This window comes from Lissotriton helveticus, chromosome 7, assembly GCF_964261635.1.
Source record: "Lissotriton helveticus chromosome 7, aLisHel1.1, whole genome shotgun sequence".
Taxonomy (NCBI): Eukaryota; Metazoa; Chordata; class Amphibia; order Caudata; family Salamandridae; genus Lissotriton; species Lissotriton helveticus.
Window position 1 is genome coordinate 1,669,131,186 of NC_136068.1, and position 18,779 is coordinate 1,669,149,964.

Sequence of the window (18,779 nt, forward strand, 5' to 3'; positions counted from 1 at the left end):
GTAAGGGACGTGACGTAGGGAGGGGGAGTGTCATGTTACCGAAACCACTGATGAGAAGCAAATACAAATACACATTAGTAGTACGCAAGCAGGAATGACAACGACAGACCACGAGACCTGATAGACTACCTTTATTGTACAAAATAGGGGTTAAATCACAGTGTATGCGTGAGCATGGGCAAAGTGGGCACCACAGCAGCTACATCATTGGCAGTCAACGAGAGGGCAGAATGCAGTATCAGAGCATCAACAGGGCATTGTGCAGTACAGAGCAGGTACATCAGAGGCAGTAAACGAGAGGGCAGAATGCAGTATCAGAGCATCAACAGGGCATTGTGCAGTACAGAGCAGGTACATCAGAGGCAGTAAACGAGAGGGCAGAATGCAGTATCAGAGCATCAACAGGGCATTGTGCAGTACAGAGCAGGTACATCAGAGACAGTAAACGAGAGGGCAGAATGCAGTATCAGAGCATCAACAGGGCATTGTGCAGTACAGAGCAGGTACATCAGAGGCAGTAAACGAGAGGGCAGAATGCACTAACAGAGCATCAACAGGGCATTGTGCAGTACAGAGCAGGTACATCAGAGGCAGTAAACGAGAGGGCAGAATGCAGTATCAGAGCATCAACAGGGCATTGTGCAGTACAGAGCAGGTCCATCAGAGGCAGCACGTGAGAGGGGCTAAGTGCATCAACAGTCCATTGCACAGAACAGGTCCATCACAGGCAGCACGTGAGAGGGGCTAAGTGCATCAACAGTCCATTGCACAGAACACGTCCATCAGAGGCAGCACGTGAGAGGGGCTAAGTGCATCAACAGTCCATTGCACAGAACAGGTCCATCAGAGGCAGCACGTGAGAGGGGCTAAGTGCATCAACAGTCCATTGCACAGAACAGGTCCATCACAGGCAGCACATGAGAGGGGCTAAGTGCATCAACAGTCCATTGCACAGAACAGGTCCATCACAGGCAGCACGTGAGAGGGGCTAAGTGCATCAACAGTCCATTGCACAGAACACGTCCATCAGAGGCAGCACGTGAGAGGGGCTAAGTGCATCAACAGTCCATTGCACAGAACAGGTCCATCAGAGGCAGCACGTGAGAGGGGCTAAGTGCATCAACAGTCCATTGCACAGAACAGGTCCATCACAGGCAGCACGTGAGAGGGGCTAAGTGCATCAACAGTCCATTGCACAGAACAGGTCCATCAGAGGCAGCACGTGAGAGGGGCTAAGTGCATCAACAGTCCATTGCACAGAACAGGTGCATCACAGGCAGCACGTGAGAGGGGCTAAGTGCATCAACAGTCCATTGCACAGAACAGGTACATCATTGGCAGCACATGAGAGGGGCTGAGTGCAGTATCAGAGCATCAACAGGGCATTGTGCAGTACAGAACAGGTACATCATAGGCAGTAAACGAGAGGGCAGAATGCAGTATCAGAGCATCAACAGGGCATTGTGCAGTACAGAGCAGGTACATCATAGGCAGTAAACGAGAGGGCAGAATGCAGTATCAGAGCATCAACAGGGCATTGTGCAGTACAGAGCAGGTACATCAGAGGCAGTAAACGAGAGGGCAGAATGCAGTATCAGAGCATCAACAGGGCATTGTGCAGTACAGAACAGGTACATCAGAGGCAGCACAACTACGTGTCCCTACCAAACCGTCACAGGGACCACAAGAGTGCCACGCAGTTCTCAATGGACACACCATGTGAACTAACATTTGAGTGAAGTGTACAGCACCTCACATCACAGAATCAGGGGGACTGCGTGAACTACCTGCCTCGGACACACTGGCAGCACCAGCAACAGGAGTGTGAGACACAGCCACAGCCCGAGTGACACACACATGGGCCACGGACCCAGACACACTGGCAGCACCAGCAACAGGAGTGTGAGACACAGCCACAGCCCGAGTGACACACACATGGGCCACGGACCCAGACACACTGGCAGCACCAGCAACAGGAGTGTGAGACACAGCCACAGATGTAGTCACTGACACGTGAGCCACTGACCCAGACAGACTGCCAGCACCAGAAACAGGAGTGTGCAACACAGCCACAGATCTCCTAACTGACACGTGAGCCATAGACCCACATACCCTGCCAGGATCTGCAACAGGAGAGGGCACAACTGACACTGTGCCACCATCTGATACATGAGAGTCAACTGCACCAGCGCCACTGGGACAACTGAAATGATGAGCCACAGGGCTGTATGGGCCAGGAGGCAGGGTGGGCCTGGGAGCTGGGGATAGCTCACCTAGAGCCAAATCGGGGTTGGCAGGTGTCAATGGTGTGTGTCTGCGTTTCTTAGGGTGGTGTGAGTGCACCCTGGACAGGACAGGACTGCCAAGTGGTGGGGACTCCAAAGAATCACCACCCAGCATAGGTGGAGCAACTGCAGCCGGGGATCTGGTTTCGGGGGACGTGCTGGAGCCTGCTTGTCGTTTGCTCTGTGCCTGCCGCCTGGACTCGGAATGATGTGTAATGGGGGATGCAACAACAGGGGACACCCTCCTCTGCTTCTGACTGGCCTGGATGGGAGTGGAGGTATGGGGGGACTCCGCCGCGGAGACATCAGTGTTGCGTTTAGTAGAAAACATCAGCCTCAGTGCAGCCAGGGGTGAAGTATGCCTGTCCTTGATAGCGCCATTGTCCATGCCAGATGCCTTGTCCGTAGGATGTGCCTTATCCTTAGGTGGAGTGTTGTCTCTGGATGTAGCCTGTGCCCTGCTCGCCGCCCTGTTCCTGCCAGCAGACTTGTCGTCTGTGGTGCACCTGTCTCCAGCAGACACCTGCTCTCTGTGTGTGTCCCTGTCCTTGGGAGAGTCCCTTACCTCTGCTGTGGGCCTGCTCTTGGGAGTCTCCCTGCTCTTAGTAGGTGCCTTAGTCTTCTCACTGTCCTTGGGAGTCTCCCTTACCTCTGCTGTGGGCCTGCTCTTGGGAGTCTCCCTGCTCTTAGTAGGTGCCTTAGTCTTCTCACTGTCCTTGGGAGTCTCCCTTACCTCTGCTGTGGGCCTGCTCTTGGGAGTCTCCCTGCTCTTAGTAGGTGCCTTAGTCTTCACACTGTCCTTGGGAGTCTCCCTTACCTCTGCTGTGGGCCTGCTCTTGGGAGTCTCCCTGCTCTTAGTAGGTGCCTTAGTCTTCTCACTGTCCTTGGGAGTCTCCCTTACCTCTGCTGTGGGCCTGCTCTTGGGAGTCTCCCTGCTCTTAGTAGGTGCCTTAGTCTTCTCACTGTCCTTGGGAGTCTCCCTTACCTCTGCTGTGGGCCTGCTCTTGGGAGTCTCCCTGCTCTTAGTAGGTGCCTTTGTCTTCTGACTGGCCTTGTCCAAGGAACAGTCCATGGACATGTGAGTATCCCTTGCCTTGGGAGTACCTTTCGTGTTGAATGCCTGTGTAGCTCCGGAAGGCATGTCCCCCAACAACACTTGTGGATCCTGTGTGTGTACTCCAGTGCATCTGACGTCGTCTACGTGAACAGATTTAGCTGATCTAGGGGATGGGGTCTGTGCCCTGCGTGCCCTGACGTGCTGTCTGACGCTGCTTCTAGTGCAATAAGCTGTATTTGAGTCCTGCTCAGAATATTCACTACCCCCTGAGACATCCAGCGGTGTAGATGGTGAAACAGAAGTAGCACCCTGTTCGTTCGACTGTACTATTGCAGACGACACACTGCTTGCCAATGACTGCACTGTCCTGTGTAGACCTGCAAGATCGCCATGCATCCCTTCCATGAATGCCACCACCTGCCCCAACTTCCTATCATGGTCCTGGAAAGCATTTGTCATATTGGTCTGCCCCACACACAGCTGTCGCAGCAGATCAACGGCCTCAGCACACAGTGCATTTTGGCTCACCGTGGCAGGGGCAGCGGTGCCTGCACCGAACGCCACTCTGCTCCCCCTACTCCTCCGGCCACGAACAGTACATGGTGCAGTTGGCGGAAGTGTGGGCCCTGTGTGCTGTCTTCCGACAGAAGGTGATGAGTGCCCACTCCCAGTCTGTGACAACAGTGCAGGCTCACCCAGAGTGTCCGACGAGGAGGACGATGGTGTCTCCACATGCGAGTCCTCAGGGACGGTCCTGTCCCCCTCTCCGGCGCTGGCCTCCTCCGTGTCAGTCTGCGTGTGTGCGAAGTCTGAGCCGGACTCATTTCCTCGGCTACTCTCCACCGTCTGTGGCTGAGTGTCCTCTGTCAAAGCTGAAATGCACAGAAAAGATGTGTGAGTCATGGGCACACTCACGTACAGAAGGAACAGGATAGCCAAATCACATAGCAGACAAAGGTTTAGGAGCCCTCATCCTGCACATGGCCCACCCCTACCAGTCATCCTCACATTTTCTGCCATGGGGCCATGGACCACTAGGGGATGTGCTTTTACACTCAACTACTAAGCAAGTGGCGTGTCAACATGGCGGACCTGGATGTCAAATGAGTACCACCCAATGGGACCAAAAAGGCATCACAGGCATACATACGCAACACGGAACTCAATAGTGTGTCTGTGCACCAATACATGCATAGCACTCACAAGTTTCCTACACAGACAGTATGCTCACCGCTAGTTTGCTGTCGATCGGCACTCAGACGTTCGGCCAGTTCAGGATGCGTCACTGCAATGATACGGTGCATGAGAGGGGTCATGGAGCGTCGGGCCAGACGGGGCGTCCTTGGAATCAGGCCCAGTGTTACTTCCGCTACATTCTTGCTCAGCCTGGAAATGTCGTCCCAGCGTTTGTGGCAGTGTGTATGTCGTCTGTTGCACACCCCCAATGCCCGTACTTCACGTGCTATGCTCCTCCACAGGTCCTTGCGAAGGTGCAGCTTGACCTACCATGATGGGAGACAAAAGGGTGTAAGTCAGTGGACAGGTGGCCTGTCACACACATAGGGGCAAGACGTTACTGTCAGCAGCCATGCACAATCAGGAACATATGTCTAGCCCACACTACACAGCTAAGATAGAAATAGGCCTGATCATTTGGCCCCCTCATGCACACCAACATGTCCCACACTGCACTTACCACCCGTCCCGGTGCGCCGTAGAGGCGTCCATAGTTGCGGAGTACACCGTCCACGAGGACATCAAGCTCCGCGGCGGTGAAGGGTCGAGACCGGATCTCTTTGCCTGACGACATGGCAAGATCACGGAGTATGGCACTAGAGCAGCAGTCGGTGGTCAGCTCAGCAGCAGCAGCAGGTCGAGGTGATGGTCACAGGCAGCAGTCGGTGGTCAGCTCAGCAGCAGCAGCAGGTCGAGGTGATGGTCACAGGCAGCAGTCGGTGGTCAGCTCAGCAGCAGCAGCAGGTCGAGGTGATGGTCACAGGCAGCAGTCGGTGGTCAGCTCAGCAGCAGCAGCAGGTCGAGGTGATGGTCACAGGCAGCAGTCGGTGGTCAGCTCAGCAGCAGCAGCAGGTCGAGGTGATGGTCACAGGCAGCAGTCGGTGGTCAGCTCAGCAGCAGGTCGAGGTGATGGTCACAGGCAGCAGTCGGTGGTCAGCTCAGCAGCAGCAGCAGGTCGAGGTGATGGTCACAGGCAGCAGTCGGTGGTCAGCTCAGCAGCAGCAGCAGGTCGAGGTGATGGTCACAGGCAGCAGTCGGTGGTCAGCTCAGCAGCAGCAGCAGGTCGAGGTGATGGTCACAGGCAGCAATGGTCCCCAGGGTAGGAAGTTTCATTTTGGCCAACACACATATATAGGGCCCTCAGCACGTGTCAGTGGCATACGTCGCCAGCAATTGGTCAGCCCTGGAAGCGTGATCGTGAAATGGGCCAATGACTGGCCCTGTTGTTGCGGTGCACAGCTTCCGCTACTTGCGATTGGCCGTATGCGGCCAGCGTCCCTCTTCCCATTGGCTGCATGTGCAGGGACCGTCACGGGCACACATCGGCAACCGCACGTGCAAGCCTCAGGCACGGATGCTTCAGTTGCAACAATGTACTATCACTGGCGCCTCCATGGCGGTGCACGTACACAGCGGGGGAGGTGCAGGCCTATACACCCTGTAGATGTACTCAATGGACATGCCAGTTCATGACCCCCCTTACAGTCACCTTGCATCATCCACCGTACACCGGCCGGAGCGGCCGGCCCATGAACAACCGCCGTGCCAGGCCCTGCCTAGGACCGCCGTGCCGGCCATGGCAACAACCGCCATTGCACGGCCCTTCCACTACCGCCGTGCCAGGCCCTGCCCAGGACCGCCGTGCCGGCCATGGCAACAACCGCCATTGCACGGCCCTTCCACTACCGGCGTTCCCTGGCGGTCCCTGCAATGGCGGTTGTTGCCATGGCCGGCACGGCGGTCCTGGGCAGGGCCTGGCACGGCGGTAGTGGAAGGGCCGTGCAATGGCGGTTGTTGCCATGGCTGGCACAGCGGTCCTGGGCAGGGCCTGGCACGGCGGTAGTGGAAGGGCCGTGCAATGGCGGTTGTTGCCATGGCCGGCACGGCGGTCCTGGGCAGGGCCTGGCACGGCGGTTGTTCATGGGCCGGCCGCTCCGGCCGGTGTACGGTGGATGATGCAAGGTGACTGTAAGGGGGGTCATGAACTGGCATGTCCATTGAGTACATCTACAGGGTGTATAGGCCTGCACCTCCCCCGCTGTGTACGTGCACCGCCATGGAGGCGCCAGTGATACAACATTGTTGCAAATCGACCATCCGTCCCGGAACCTTACACATGCACTTGCCGGTGTGTGGGCGTGACGGTCTGTGCACGTGCAGACAGTGTGAATGTCGAAGGCGGCCCGCGTATGCCCAGACGTAAACAGCGGATGCAGTGCACCGCCATGGCGTGATCAATGTTTGCATCTTAGCCGATGATGCACCTTGTACCATTGTCTGCAGCTGCCTGCTCACGGTTGTGTGCGTGATTGCGTGGCTACACATGTCATGCTCCATCCCATGTGTGTCCATACCATGGCCATCGGTGAGCCACAAGTGTCCATCACGTGTGCATGTCCACATCGGGTAGTACCCTACACAATTTTGTCGTACCTCACATGTACACAGTAGATCCCGTATGTATGGGCACCTGTGAATCAGTTGTCAGTGAGTGGTATGTGTCAGATGATGACTATGGTGGGGGTTCTGTTGTGTACTGTACATGTGTGTTGCCTATTGTGTCCCCATGCATGTGATGTCCGTATGCCCACCATTCCTGGTGTTGCCATTGGTGCATCATGATATGGGGGGGTGGGGGGGTGTTTAATTTTGTATGTGTGCATGTACTTGCATGTGTGCATGTGATGTTGGGCCTACACATGTGGGTCATGTCACATGTCTGGTTGGCAGTGATGTTGAGGTGAGACACTGTGCATTGCACATGTTGCTAAACATCATGTTGCTAGTGGATGCACATTGTAGCTACGTCGGTCCATGTTGTCCTGACAATCAGAGGAGTCACACATATGACAAGCATACACTGGATACTACATGTTGGTAGAGGGCGTTGACATGTGATTGAGGTGCACACACGTGCGTTGTATGTTAATTGACTTCCATTCCATCTACTCCCACACAGGAGGGCTCCAAATGTCCTTCGCCCATACACTGTGCTGGAGGATATGGTGGACGAGGAGGTGATCCGGAAATTCAGGCTGGATCGCCGTCGATTGTTGGAACTTGTGACCCTATTGTCTCCTCACCTGCAGCCGCGAAGAACCTATCCAGGTTCCATGACACCCACGCAAAAGGTGATGGCGGCACTCCATTTCTTCGCAACAGGCACATTCCAGTACACAGTTGGAGATGCCGGGGGAATGTCACAGGCCATGTTCAGCACGGTACTCCGGGATGTACTGACAGCCATGATGCTGTACAAGCATGACTATATACATTTCCCTCAGGCGGCGGACTTGCCAGCTGTCAAAGCTGGCTTCTATGCCCTGGGTCGTATACCACACGTTGTGGGTTCCATTGATGGCACGCATATCGCGATCATTGCACCACGGGCACGTGAGCAGGTGTATAGGAATCGGAAACACTTCCATTCCCTGAACGTGCAGGTGGTGTGCCAGGCCGACAACATCATCTCACATGTGTGTGCAAGATTCCCTGGCTCTGCACATGACGCCCACATCATGCGGAGCAGCATGGTCCCCCAACTGATGGCTAATCTTCGTCCAGCACAAGCGTGGCTTGTTGGTGAGTATGCTGTGGTGACAGGAGTGATATCTGTGTGGCATGGTGTGCCCCACAATGCAGGTTGTGATGTTTCTCTCTCTCTCTCTCTCTTCCACCAACACAGGCGACTCGGCTTACCCAAACAGGCCTTGGCTGCTCAGTCCCTTACGCAATCCCACTACACCAGGAGAAATGAGATACAATGATGCCCATGGTAGGACACGTCGAGTGGTAGAACGGACATTTGGCCTGCTCAAGTCAAGGTTTCGGTGCCTGGATAAGACTGGAGGGGCCCTGCCTTACTCACCAGGCAAAGTATGCAAGATCGTGATAGCGTGCTGCATGCTTCACAACCTGGCTGTGCGCTATAACATTGAACTGCTCTTGGACCCTGATGAACTGCAAGTTCCTCGCCCTCCCGACCCAGCCATGTCAACTGATGAGGATAGTGGTGAGGAGGAAGGTGTGGACCAGAGGCGCCAGATCATTGATCGCTACTTCCCTTGATTGTGAGTGTGCTCCTCTTGTGCTGCTTGGGTATGCCCTGTGAATGTGTGCTGGTGTTGTGGCATAGTGGTGTGCTTCATCTCTGTGTTCTGCTATGTGATGCATGCATGTGTGTGTGTGTGCTAAATTGTGGCCAATGCACGTCTCCATGATATGTGTCGTCTCATCCATTACTGTTGTGATGCGTGTGGGTTGTTAAATGTTGCACTGCAGTGTGTTCTGATGAGTGTGATCTTGTTTCCTGACGTGTCTTTGCGGTTTCTATTTTCCCTAGGTCACTCCCGCAGCGCCATGATTCTGTACCAGTTGGATACCTGTACCTAGTAACATCTGTTTCTGATGCATTCATGTGAATAAACATGGAGACAACACATGATTGAGTGAGTAAGTGGCTTTTATTTACAAAATGTGCATGGGTGTAGGTGCATATTTACAAATGAGTGAAGGGGTGGGGGAGTGAGAGTAGAAGGTTATGGCAGATGAAATGTCCGTGCGGACACCACATAGGGTGGTGTCTGCCTAGTACAGCAGGCCTGTGGCAGGTGGGACCGGATAGTTGGCAGGGTGAATGGCATGCGCAGGTACTGGTACAGTCATTTTCTGTTCCTCTTGGAGCGTGTGGCAGCTGCTTCCACACTGCTGTCGCCCACTTCCAGCCTCGGTCGGCCCCTCCGTCTTAGTGCCGGTACGGTGTCAGCTGGTTGCGCTGGGGCATCGGGTACCACATCCGCCGCAGGTGGCGGTGGCGGTGGCGGTGGCGTTGTTTGTGGCCTGATTGTCCTGGTGAAGATGTCCACTAGTTGGCCAAGCCGCCTCTCAATGGCCCCCAACATTGCAGTGTTATCTACAAAGTCCTGGTGGGCCCGGTCTGCCTGTGCCTGACCACGTTGGTAGCTCACCTCCACCCTGCCCAGTGCCTCCAATGACTGTTGCACTGGATTGGGTGTGTTGGTATCCTCCCGTGTTCTTTGGCGTATGCTCCTGCCTGCCGGATCTGGCCTTGCATCTCTGCCTTGCCTCACACTCTCCCTGCGTGGCTGGGATGGCGCTGGCACGGCATTGGCCGTTGGGTTGGGCAGGGTGGCAGGGGCAGGAGTGGTGGTAGTAGTGGTGGTGGTGGTGGAGGTGGTGCTGGTGGTGGCTGTGCAGGTCACAGTGGCCGGTGTTGTCACAATGGCAGAGGCCGTAGTTGTTGGTGCAGGGGTGACCTGGGAGCCAGATGGCCCTGGCTGGCTGCTTGTGCCGGGATCATCCTCTGCCCCGGAGGTGGCTGGCCAATCGTCCCCTGAGACGTCTGTGATTGGCGAGTCTGGAGGGCGGGTGTTGCTTCCAGCTGTCAGATGAGGATGACCTGCAAAACCAAAATGTGAGGATGAGTAATGTGGACTTGACAGGTTGTTTTCACTTTTTTGGCCGATTCTGTCTGCACTGGTACTCACCCCACCCACCACCACCACCACCGCCATCCCTATGGACATGGGGGCCTGTTGGGAGTTGTGGTTCCATCCCCTCACACCCACCACCACCACCGCCATCCCTATGGACATGGGGGCCTGTTGGGAGTTGTAGTTCCATCCCCTCACACCCACCACCACCCACCACCACCGCCACCGCCATCCCTATGGACATGGGGGCCTGTTGGGAGTTGTGGTTCCATCCCCTCACACCCACCACCACCACCGCCATCCCTATGGACATGGGGGCCTGTTGGGAGTTGTGGTTCCATCCCCTCACACCCACCACCGCCACCGCCATCCCTATGGACATGGGGGCCTGTTGGGAGTTGTGGTTCCATCCCCTCACACCCACCACCACCCACCACCACCACCACCGCCATCCCTATGGACATGGGGGCCTGTTGGGAGTTGTGGTTCCATCCCCTCACACCCACCACCACCACCGCCATCCCTATGGACATGGGGGCCTGTTGGGAGTTGTGGTTCCATCCCCTCACACCCACCACCACCTACCACCACCACCACCGCCATCCCTATGGACATGGGGGCCTGTTGGGAGTTGTGGTTCCATCCCCTCACACCCACCACCACCACCGCCATCCCTATGGACATGGGGGCCTGTTGGGAGTTGTAGTTCCATCCCCTCACACCCACCACCACCCACCACCACCGCCACCGCCATCCCTATGGACATGGGGGCCTGTTGGGAGTTGTGGTTCCATCCCCTCACACCCACCACCACCACCGCCATCCCTATGGACATGGGGGCCTGTTGGGAGTTGTGGTTCCATCCCCTCACACCCAACACCACCACCGCCATCCCTATGGACATGGGGGCCTGTTGGGAGTTGTAGTTCCATCCCCTCACACCCACCACCGCCACCGCCATCCCTATGGACATGGGGGCCTGTTGGGAGTTGTAGTTCCATCCCCTCACACCCACCACCACCACCGCCATCCCTATGGACATGGGGGCCTGTTGGAGTGATTTCGACGTTGGTGAGTATGTGGACTGCATGCATGGGTTGGGGTCTGGGAGATGTGTCTTCACAGTTGTGTGAGGCACACCATGTAGTAGTGCTCGTGGTGCTTGGTTTGTACTTACCAGCCTCTTCTCCCTCAGGAAGTCCATCAAGGCTCTCAGGGTGGATGATGGTCATCACCTTGTCCTCCCACTCGGTGTAGGGTAAGGGCTCCGGAGGGGTTCCACCGCCTGTATGATTAGCCCGGAGATAGTTCTTGGCTCGTATGGCTTTGACTCGGGTCTTTAGATCGTGCCACCGCCTCTGGATGTCCTGCTTCGTCCTCGGGACGCTCCCGGAGGCATTCACCCTGGTGACTATCCGGTCCCACATGCTGTTTCTCCTGGCTATGCTGGTCTGCTGCACTAGGGCCCCGAATAAGTGGGGTTCCACACGGATGATCTCATCGACCATAACCTTCAACTCGGTGTCAGTGAATTTTGGGTTTTTTTTTGGTGCCATGGTGTGTGGTGCTCGGGGTGTGGGTTTGCGTGGATGGGGTGGTGCAGGTGTGTGGTGTGTAAGAATGGTGTGGTGGGTGTTTGTGTGGTGGGTGTGTTTGGGTGTGGGTTTGTGGAAAAGTAAATTTTGCCATGTTCTGTGTCCCTACGCCTCATCCATCATATGTTATGTGTGCATGACCAATATGCATATGTTATTCCCCATGTCCGATTAATGACGCAATTATAGTTGTGTCCACCTCTGGTATGCCAGTTTCCAGGCCTCGTGAATACTACGAATATCAGGCCTATGTAAAGCTACGTTGCCACGTTCCCCAGTGTGCACGTTATTCCATTATAAAGTCCCCGTTTCCAGGCCTCAACAGGGCCCGGACACTAGATTCAGCTCCTGTCTCCTGAAGTCCTCGCTGAGGAGCGATACAGCCCCCACCTGTATCCTCGACCCTTCGCTTACTTCCTGCCTCGCAGTGCCCGGTGCAGCTTGGCTCTGCCTCTGAGTCTGCCAAGAGTATGTTATGATTCCAGCTATCAGTTTAGTCCTCCTTCTCTGCATTCCTAAGCTACTGAACTGCATCAATAGTTTCCGTCATTGTCTAGCCTATGCGTCTCCACGTTAGAGAAATACTGCATTTAACGGTCATTTAATATTCTTCATCACGCACTACATGTAGAATAATGCATGGTCCAGTCTTAGAGTCAAGTTAGCTTTTCCCCTCATGACTTCTAGTTTATATCAACATGTTCTCTAAACATCAGATACTAGATAGAGTTTAGGTACATGTCGCTCCGACCCTCCAGACTTTAGTCTCTGCTCCTAGCACAGAGTTCATAGCCCCCAGCTTCTCCTAGTAATACGTCATTGCCAGTTTGCGCGCACCACCAGGTTAGAGGTCCCGGCTCCTTAGGTAGCCCCCTCCTATGTTTCCGCCCCATTCATGACATATTCTGTTACGTCTGCACCACATGTCTATGTATACGCCCAGTTACACCTACTTTTACTGTTATCTTTCGCGACTGCTACGCGTCACGCCTTCTGCTCCACCCACTGTTACGCCTACTGCAATGTAATGCTATGTGTTTGCGTTATGTATATATGCTCTTGTATTGTTATTAAAAGTTAGCGCGCTCATCCCAGACCCAGCCCCGGCAGCTGCCGGGCCACTCTAGCCCTACCATTCTGTTCCTATGCAGGTTGTCCTGATCCTGTCCTTATGCTGTAATAAACCTGCAGAAACTCCTACTACCTCGAATCTTGACTCTTATTTATTGAGCTATCTGTTATGATATATGCCTAGTCAAAAATAGGGTATTATTTATTTATTTACCACATAATGGCGCCCGAACAGGGACTTGCCCTTTCCCCACGCGTCGGTGAAGCCACGCCGACCCCCTGACCCTCTGCAGTCGTGACGGAACCATACTGGCCAAGTGCAGATATTTCTGCTCCAAGTATCCCTCAGGCCCACGGAGGAGACGGAGGAGGCGGTCCAGCATCCAAACGAGACGGTGGAGGAACGCGGCGAGTCCCGACCAGAGCCCAAGCCGAGAGTCCAAGGTCCGAGGTATCCGGAGGCCCACCCGTAACTGAAGCCCGAAGTCCGTCCGTCGTCGTAGCAGTCCAGTCCGATCCGAGGCCTTCCGTTCCGTGCTGCCCGGTGAGTACCATTGCTGGGGTAGTATCTAGACAGGACCAATGTAAATTGACTCCTGGTCCGTGGGTTGGTGGTACCCAGACTCACAAACGAAGTGTTCACCTAGGTGGATACGGGTCTTGATGCGTCCCTTTATGGGACCGGTATGTTCCGTACTGTTACAGCAGTGCATCCAGTAACTCTAGTCTGTTCCGTTCTCGAGAAAATTCTTGTATTTCTGCTTTCAGTATTCCAGGTAATATTCTGTTCGAACTGTTATTTATAATGTTCTTCATGTATTTTAATGTTGTGGTATGAGTGCGACGTGATTTCGTGTTTTCATTGTGTATTGTATTGTGCCTAGATTACAGTTCAGTCATGCCCATATTTTCCAAGTTACGTCGGTTAAAAACTAGAAAGGGTCTGCTGGAAGCAGCAGTTCCTGTTCCGCCTAGGGACAGTCCAGGTCATTTTATGTATCAGAAACATGGCATAAGCGCCATATTGTATCTAGATTTATGGGTAGATTATACCAAACAGTTAGAAGAAAAGTATAGATGGCCCGTATCGGGTACATGGGATGCCGAATGTATCATGCGAGTAGAAGAAGCATTATGGAAAAAGAAAGCCAGACAGTCACAGAAAGATGCCATCGAGTTATGGCGTAAAGAAGCGCATAGAAGAACCGAAAAGGAAGTCAGAAAGTCAGAGTTAAGTAGAGAATCCCAAGAACGAGCCCAAGAAAGAGAATTAATCGAGATAGGTGAACAAGTCAAAGCCGAACAGTTAGACAGACAGAGGCATGCCCTCATTAAGGGTATGTATCCTCTTCTTGCTGAGGGCTTGCCGAAAGCGACCCCGGAGGCATCCAGTAATTTCCCGCCACCATTAGTTCCGACCAAGCTACGTCACAAACAGACCGCAGCTGATATTTTTATTTCGTCCTATTTGGACGACACAGTCCCAGAATATGCAAATCCTGTTCGCGCTCCGCCAGTCCCTGTAAATCAGGCACTTCCCGCTCTTCCAGACACCGGAGTACCTGCTACGGTACCCCCGGTCCAGCCAGCATTTCAACTTCCCGTTCCGCCACGAAGAATGTCCGTCGATGATTCTAGTTTAGGGGCCGCAGGAGGAGGTCCTCCTCAAACCCCGCCGCCACACAAGCGTTTAACGTTAGCCGAATTACATGCACAAGCATCACAGCGTACGCCTAGACATCAGACTGTAGCAGAAATAAGAAAATCCCTTGCCGAATGTGTCTATGATCCAGTCCCAGGCGAGGATAATATGGTTTTATATTCGTTCCGCGTAAGAAAGGTGGCCGAGTATCTAGTCACCTTACCAAATATGAAAGAAGATCTAGACAGAATATATCGTTTCATCAGTACAGGGGATGATCCAGAAAGTATTAGCGAGACTATGTCTCAAAGGAAGGCCGAGATCCAGCTCATGATATTAAAGTTCCTGATCAATTGTCTAATAAGAGAACAAGATTACCCGTCTAAAGATTCCGCCGAAATGAGAATCCTGACAAGGTGGAGTGATAATATAGCCGAGGGTAAGCACAAGACCGTCGGTGCCATGGAAAGTATGTACAAGAAAATCCGTAAAGAAATAATAAAGATACACGAACAGCGTAAAGCAGCACAAGTAAGCGAGAAAGAAAGTATCTCTGATCCCGAAGAGGAAGACGACGAGAATACTGCCAGAATAGCGTATGTAGGAAAATCTAGATTTCCAGATCGCCATTTACGTCTAGAACCCAAGTCTATTTCCCATCATTCAGTACCAGAACAAGGTTCTCTAGAACAAGTGTTCCAAGCTACCGATCACATTCTGAAATCGCGAATCGGTTACAGTGAATTAAGTACCATGCATGAACAGGAACTAGCCCGATCAGCAGTCCGATGGATTACTGATTCTACCACTTTTCCAGACGAAATAGTGGCACAAATGTTTCTGAAAATGCCCCCAGCCGAGCAGCGACTGGTGGGTATGTATATGATTCAGTACCTCATTACTCTGTATGAGGGTCAGCACTCTGATCCAGGTCCGTTACATGATATCCTGAACGAGTTACTCCAGTACAGATGGAGAGGTCTAGGTACCGATTTAATTAGTGTCATTCTAGAACAACGTCACAAATATAGAACATTCTTGAACCCGCATTTTGTTCATGTCTCCCTCCCAGAAAGTAAATCATTCTACATAGACAGACAGAATCCGTTACGAGAAGTCCACCCAGTTAAAGGAACGGGTGGCGAAATGCAACGAGTGTTTGTATACACTCCGATTACAAAGATGGAACTTCTCGAGATGAAGAAATTAATTCCTTGTCATGACAAAGATCCAGCAGGGTTCCATAGAGAATTAAAAGACATGCTCCGTATGGGAGAATACACTTACCCAGATATCATTAAAATGTTAAAGGTTCTGCTACCCGCAGGGGTGTATGAAAAGCTAAAGGAAAAAGAATGGGAGGTGGGAGAGAAAAAGATCGATTGGACAGCTCTAGAAGCTGAAGACAAGGCACGAGTACCAGGTACCGGTCTTGGAGATAAATGTAAAGAGTTACCAGAATTATTAATACAAGTTTTACCCAGATTATTGACAACGAGAAAAGAAGACTGGGATGCAATCTCAGCCTGTAAACAGAAACAAGATGAAGATATTAGTGATTTTTATTCTAGATTTGAAAAATGTTTCAGTATCAACAGTGGTCTCAAGACAAGTAGTGAGTCATACCCTCACCTTTTCGTTACTAAATTAGTCGAGAATTCAAGTCCACAAATTAAAAATCGAGTTTTGAAAGTCGAAAGCACCTGGCAAGCAAATACTCCGTCCCAGATGCTCCAGATGCTCCAGTACCACCAGAATAGAATCAGAGAAGAGCAAGAACACGAGAGAAAACGTATGAAAGACACGAAAATGAAAGTGCTAGTTGCACAATCTGTTCCTCAAGACAGTCAGAAGAGGGGTCCGAATCAAGCCAGTCATCCTGCAGCTCCCGTTAAAGGAAATTGCAATTATTGTAAACAGCCAGGTCATTTTATAAATGAGTGTGCAGTTCTGAAACACAACATAGCTACTGGTAAGACTAAAGAAAGACCACGTCCGCCTAGACAAGAACAAGTTTCACAGATTCCTCAGCCACAGAATGCACAACAGACAGTTACAGCACCGCAGCCTATTGCTGCAACACAGCATATCACATCACAGATGTACCAGTATGCACAGTCTGAGTATCCAGAGTACCAGCCATATTCATGAAACAGCCTAGAGAGGGAGGTAGGCTTGCCTCTCATCGAGATACCTGTAGATCAAGAAGGTCCCTATGTTCACAGTCAAGTATTAGGGAAAGACAGAAAGTTTTTGGATTGATACAGGGGCAAGTAGGACCACAATTAGTCACGCCGAAGTTCCAGGGGCTCCGCTCTCAGGCTCAAGAAATGTTTCCCTTGGATTTTCAGGAAAGCCTATCGTTAACGAGATATCAAAGCCAGTTACTCTAGAAGTAGGTCCATTGTCCCGTACTACTGATCTGTTACTTACTAAGTCATGTCCAGAAAACCTATTAGGCATTAAGACACTGAAAGAATTAGGTGCAGTCATTTGCTGTTCCCCAGAGGGAATACGTCTGTTTCTACGTGACTTTAAGGGTCACTATGTATTACGAGATTTTGATTCTAGACTGTCTAAGGTTCCGCAGCATTTATGGGCGCAAGGTCCAACTGATGTAGGTTATATGCAAATCACACCCCATCGTGTGACTCTCAAACCAGGTGTAGTGTTACCACGAATCAGACAGTACAGATTGCCACCCGAGGCTGTAGCAGCCTTATCCAAAATTATAGACGAGCTCATGGCACAAGGAGTAGTTGTAGAAACTGACTCCAATGTATGTAATTCTCCGATCATTCCAGTCATGAAACGTACTGATCCAAATGCACCCCCAGTATATCGATTAGTGATTGATTTACGAGAACTTAACAAATGTATTATTCCTCAGTACCCAGTTGTCCCAGATATTTCCTCCCTGTTAACTGCTATTGATTCCGAAGCTACGTTCTTCACTGTCATCGACCTCAAGAACGCATTTTTTAGTGTTCCAATTCATCCAGACAGCCAGTTTCTTTTTGGATTCTGTTTAAATGAAAGGAGCTATATGTTTACACGCGCTCCTCAAGGTTTCACAGAAAGCCCTAGTATTTACAGTCAAGCACTCAAGAGACAACTAGACAATATTCACATGCCAACTGACACTGCCCTGCTCCAGTATGTCGATGATCTACTGATCACAGCCCATTCTGAACGTGACTGCGAGCGTGCATCACTGACAGTTCTGTATTTCCTAGCCGAGATGGGGCACAAGGTGTCCCCTTCGAAGCTTCAATTCTGTGTCCAGCAAGTGGTATACTTAGGACACTTGCTGTCCAAGAGGGGTAGGCAGTTGACACCAGACCGTATCCAGTTAATAGCGAGTCTTCCCCAGCCCAGAACCCAGAAGGAGGTACGTGCCTTTATTGGCCTTACTTCTTATTGCAGACAATGGATTCCCCAGTATGCATTTCTAGCCAAGCCACTGATACAGTTAACGACACAGGAGGCAGCCGTATCGACTGTCCTCCCTTGGACATCTGAACATACACTTAGTTTCAACGAGTTAAAGAAAGCTTTATGCCAAGCTCCAGTTCTAGCTACACCGAACTACAGTAAGCCTTTTACACTTTTTGTCACAGAACGTGAAGGTACAGCATTATCTGTTCTCACACAAGATCAAGCAGGACAATACAAGCCCTGTGCTTATTTTTCGAGCACATTAGATCCAGTCGCCCAGGCATTGCCTGCGTGCCTCAAGTCAGTTGCAGCCACAGCACTAGCTATCAGACAAAGTGATTCCATAGTTCTAGGACACTCCCTGACAGTACACGTTCCACACTCCGTGGAAGTTCTTTTAAACCGAACACAAACTCAGCACTTGACAATTGCACGTTTAACAGGTTATGAATTGACATTGTTCCAGCCACACATAGAAATTAGACGCTGCAACGTCCTGAATCCTGCTACACTGTTACCATCAGTTAGTTCAAATCCTGACCCACATGACTGTGTGGAAGTAGTCAACATTACGACAAAGCCAAGACAAGACCTGACAGATATTCCGTTACCAGATCCTGACCTGACACTTTATGTGGATGGTTCATGTATGAGAACTAGTACAGGAGATTTAGTTGCCGCGTATGCAGTGACTACTGACACCGAAGTTATTGAAACACACCGTATTGATACCCTGTCCGCTCAAGCAGCAGAGCTAGTTGCTCTGACACAAGCCTGTATACACGCCAAGAACCTGAAAGTCAATGTTTACACAGATTCACGTTACGCATTTGGAGTTGTACACGACTTCGGAGTGCTCTGGCAGGAGAGAGGTTTCATGACTTCTCATGGAACCAAGATTCAGCATGGTCTCCTTATTCAAGCTCTGTTAGATGCAATACATTTACCGACATCTATCGCTATTATGAAGTGCAAAGCACATACGAAAGTCACTGACATTAT

General features: G+C 51.9%; 1 protein-coding gene across 1 annotated transcript in view; it reads right to left on the bottom strand.

Moving 5' to 3' along the window:
- Positions 1–18,779, bottom strand: part of LOC144767607 (putative methyltransferase DDB_G0268948) — a 652,594-nt gene that overhangs the window by 154,337 nt on the left and 479,478 nt on the right. The gene's annotated exons all lie outside the window — the stretch shown is intronic.